Genomic DNA, 5,045 nt, shown 5'->3' with positions numbered 1-5,045 from the left:
AAAATATATTTTGATAGTGACTATAATTTAATATGAACTTTATTGATAAAGGTAGCTTTATAACTAGGGTTTCTAAGAAAGCATTTGTTTTGTGTTTTACAGAATATTATTATATTCAAAATTTTCCATGAATTTTTTTCGGTTTTCCCCCAGTACTCCTTAGCATAATATGGCAGCAGAGAGCCCGTGGGAATTAAAGTTATATCTTACTTTTATTAGGTGCTCGAGTCATCAGTATTTTAATAAATTAGAAGTAATGATTTTGATTGATTTGATTTGGGGCTTTATTGGCTGATCTGTCATCAAATTTGAATTTCTTATTCATATGCATTATATTTTGACAACTATTCTACCTCCTTTTCAAATACCTATTTCATTACTCCTTAAATTGAAGGTATCCTTTCGAGCTTCGAGTAAATTATCTTTGAACAACGCATTTGTAATGGGTGGTTTTTTCAGATATATAATATTAAGTGTTTCCTGAAAGTTAGCATTTCTAAAAGATTTTTTAAAGGCCCATAGGAAAATAAAGATAGAAAGATATGTTAAATAATTGACATTTAATTTTTTTTTTTGCTTCAGCATATGTTTATTGAGCACCTACTATATATAACATAAACTGTTCATTTTACTAAGGACATAGCAGTTTACCCAATTGAGTCCCTGCTTAGTTTTTAGAACTTACATTCTAGTGGGAAAAAGCAGAAAATAAGCAAATACATATAACAGGACAATGATGTTAATGGTTATTGACAGAAAAACAAAACCAAGGTAAGAAGAAAGGCAGGGATAGATAAAGTGGGTGCATGTGTGTGTGTCCATGTGCTGCTTTTGAGTGTGTGGTCATGGAAGGTTTCATGGACGATGACATGGTTCAGAAGGGTCCTGAGTGAGGCAAGGGAGAGAATGAGTCCTGGGAACACTCATCCTGAGGAGGAGGCTTCAGGGAGAAGCATCAGCAGGCACACAGTGTTGAGGCCAGCGTGTACTCAGGCTAAAAACACATTTGAAAGCTTTGGCTATTTTTTAGTGCAGATTTATTTATTGGACAGTTCTTACTTATCTATCATATCTAGTTCATATTAAGTAATATAGGAAAAGAAAATTATGTGAATTCTGAAAGAAGGGATGGGACAAGAATACTCCATGAATATTCATTGTATTTTAATAATTCAGTGAGTGGCAACTGGAGAGAGCACAATATTTTTTGTCTAGCAGATCAAGGTCTAAATCCCCACTTGGCCATTACTTGCTACTGGATAATGTTTATAAGATAAATGATATATGACAGCACCAATAGGTAAAAGCAGTTATTATTTATTGCTATAAGATTGGAAATTAAGAAAATTAATTTATGAAATCCTAGAAATATAATGTCCTCCAAGCTACATATGCAAGTTATAACCAGTCTCTGTGTACAAAAAGAATTATATTTAAGAATCTTTCTCATCAGCTTGTTATTCTCTAAATGGGAACTGTCTCTGGACAAAACTCAGGGCTGCTATGTTACACAATTCCAAAGTTGCCATCCGTGCAGACAGCCCCCAGTAGTACCATTCATATTGCATACTCTGGATTTGGGCAGAATGGATGCCCCTGACTAAACTAGGTGTTCCAGAATATATTGGGAGCTCCTCTGTGCTATTATCAAAACATTATTGTAGAATAGATAGGAAGAGACTTTGAATAATGACGAAAGAAATAACTAATACTTACTAAGTTTGTACAGCTTTCTGGGCTTTACTCTAAATACCTTGCCTGGATTAGCTCACTAAATCTTTGGGAAAACTCTACAAGGTATGTATCAAGGCTCAGATAGAAAATCAATTTATAATTGGTGTACAGCTTGCTCTGCTTTCCCTTATTTAATATTATGATTAAATTATTTGATGCAACTATTAAATGAACAGTATCCTTTCTGATGGTGGAAATAGGATTTGACTGCTTCTCTGTTCTGATTACATCCTCCCAACTGTAGATAGTCAGCTTCAAGAGATAACTGAATCGTTCAGCCAATTATTGTTAGATACAGTTCAAAAATCAAACACACCAAAACCAAACTTTTCTTGTTGGTTAGATGCTTGGCATTCTGATGGACAATGATAAAGACTTCCATTCCTCTAGTGACTCTCTCATTTACCTGTGGTATAATTTTCTGAAGAATCCATTTTCATAATGAAGGGAAATTACTTTTTTAATTAAAAATTAATACTATTTCAGATCCATATTATCTCTTAAATGATTTATAGTATAGTATTGATGAAGACTTAGTCATTTACTTGATTGAACTTTTGAGGAAATCCAAAGCTGCTTCATGATGAACCATGTTGACCCCACTCACGATATTGATTAGGGTACCTGTGCCCTAAGATGAACTGGTCCTGCAGTTGTATATTAGTCATGTGTTTTTATTTTCACAGAAAGCACCAACATTGCCATTTAAATACTTAGTATGTGAAGCTTATAGACTTTCACCGAATACTTAGCAGCCACTTAGCAGTTTTCTTGATATTAACATGTATATTAGTTTTAATTGGAAGGTCATGAAATATTGTTGATATTCCAGAAAAGGAAGCCAAGGGATACATTGTGTCCTGTCTGAAGTCATGTCTTCAGAAAGCTACACACTTGGACTGCATTACTTTGCATCTTTGCAAAATATTTTTTCAGAGAATTAGTTTTGATTTTCAAAATAGCCATGTATTAGATGTATCAGACATCTTAAAAAGTTCATACTTTTAAAGTTAGCAATTTTATGAGATTTCCTAAGAAAATAATCAGAAGTGCACACACACACACATTCATCACTAGGTTATTCATCACTATATTATACAATAGAGAGCATATGGAAAACTCTAAATGCTGAATGGTATACATTGGTTAAAGAAATAATGAGACACCCATATATGCAGACACTTTAAAATATTTTAGAAAGGAAGTATGGTTATGCTATAGTGAGCATGAATACAAATTATAATAGTGTATATAGTATGATCCCTTTTTATTTTTATTATGTTTTATTTAAATTATACGTATATAATCATAGATATAGTTAAATATGGATACTAACTATAGGATTATAAATATAGATACTACTATATGTAGTAATATTTTCTATATTTTTTCTATTTTCAGATTATCTTAAAGAAAACAGTAATGTAAAAAACAGACATAGTTCCCCCAAGACTCAAGAATTTTACTTCTGGAGATACTCACTCACACATGTCTGTAACATGTACAGGGATCCTCACTGCTAAACTATTTCTAAGGACTAACATTTGGAAACAACCTCAAAGTCTACCAAAAACAGATTGAATTAATAAAATATGACAGTCATATGATGGGATATTACATAGCATTTCAATCAAAAAAAAAAAAATTTACCAAGATAAATAGGCTTCAAAAAATGTTAAGTGAAAAAAGGCACACTGCAAAACAGCATATGTTGACCACATATTCCAAATGATACACTTGTACATAAAAATATAAAGAGGACTTGAAGGCCTGCCAGTCTAAGGACAGTGGATACCACTGGATGAAGAAATAAGAATATGAGAGTAATGAAGTTGGTTAAAAGTAACTTCAGTATTTGCATTATTTTATTTCTTAAATAAAAAAAAATACATAAATACATAAATGGAAGTCTAAATATAACAAGTTATTATTAGATGGCAGTAATATGTCTCATTATTCTTTATATATTCTAGATTTTAAAAATTTTCTAAAAACAATTTAATACCTAGTTGGCAATGAGAAAGTAAAGATTAAATGTAGAGCACGCTGACAAATTTTACAATGAAAAAGCAGAGAAAAAAAAATCAAACTTTAGAAGAATATGGTGCCAATAGAGGAATTCTTTGTTTAAGATGGGATACATTAAAACTTTTTTCAAACTGAGTCATGACTCATGCATGGGTTGTGAAATCAATTTAGTGGGCCATTAGTGCATTATTTTATTAGAATCTTTGCAGAAAAGAGTTTAACATAGCAGGCTTGAGCCTGCTATCCTTAGAAGGTCCTACTTGCTAGTTGGCTCCTTGGCTGACATGAGAACTTGAGTAGTTAGCATTTTTCTACACTGATGTGAAACTCTCTATAAATGATAAGAGTGGATCACTGCCCCTAAACTATTTGTGCACACAAAATAGTTTATCCTGAACACCTGCCTTTCTCCTAGGAGTCAGGTACGTGCTAGGCAGAGGGAGCTTACGTGAGCAGTCCCCAGTAAAAACCTGGGAGATAGAGTCTGTAAAGAAGCAGAATACTTCACACATTGCTGCTGGAAGAATTATGTGTGTTCTGTGTGACTCCACTGGGAGAGCATTTTTGGAACCTTGCACCTGGTTTTTTCTGGCCTCACTCCATGCACCTTTTCCCTTTGCTTATTTTCCTTTTTGCTGTCAGAAATCTTAGCCGTGAATACAAGCAAAAAGAAAAAAAAACATGACTATATGAAAATACCTTTTGAAATCTACTTTTGATAACACTGCCTTTCATGATATTCAGTGTCATTTATATGAAGAGTCATGAAAATTTTCTTAGAATTTAAATTATATTATACGTACATGATGTAGAAACTGTTTCTCATGCTTTTCTCTATTGGACAATAACAGCTATTTACCCCATTGTTTTTCTCATTTGTCTTTTCACTGGGAAACACAGAGTTAAATTTGGGGTTTAATTGTCCTGAGCAAGGTTTTTAATCAACAAAATTAGATATTTAATCAACTGGCAGATGTTCTTTTACCCATATTTGCAGCTTTATTGTATTTGTCTGTCTCTCGTAAGCTGCTCTGGGGTTCTGTGGAATTAGGTGTTAAAAAACAGGTACATGAATGCATAAAATAACAAAAACAACCTGTCATGGAGTAAAAAGTTCTGGATAGGTCATGTTTTTTGGGGAAGTATACACATTTCTCTTCACTTGATACTAAGATCATGTGTTTTATAGGCTTTTAAGGTCAAACATATATATAATCTTATTATTAAAATAAGGATTAAATTCTTTCCTTAATTATGTATATTAAAATGCTATTGACTTTTTA

General features: G+C 32.5%; 1 protein-coding gene and 1 pseudogene across 1 annotated transcript in view; one reads left to right on the top strand and one right to left on the bottom strand.

The window, feature by feature from the left end:
- LOC111738762 overlaps positions 1–2,326 on the bottom strand; it is a 15,221-nt pseudogene extending 12,895 nt beyond the window's left edge.
- Positions 1–5,045, top strand: part of RNF217 (ring finger protein 217) — a gene marked incomplete at its 5' end in the record, with an annotated part of 96,957 nt that overhangs the window by 43,030 nt on the left and 48,882 nt on the right. The gene's annotated exons all lie outside the window — the stretch shown is intronic.

This window comes from Pteropus vampyrus, unplaced genomic scaffold, assembly GCF_000151845.1.
Source record: "Pteropus vampyrus isolate Shadow unplaced genomic scaffold, Pvam_2.0 Scaffold43, whole genome shotgun sequence".
NCBI classification, from domain to species: Eukaryota; Metazoa; Chordata; class Mammalia; order Chiroptera; family Pteropodidae; genus Pteropus; species Pteropus vampyrus.
Note: the sequence above shows the minus strand (reverse complement) of the source record. Positions and strands in the feature narration are given on the sequence as shown.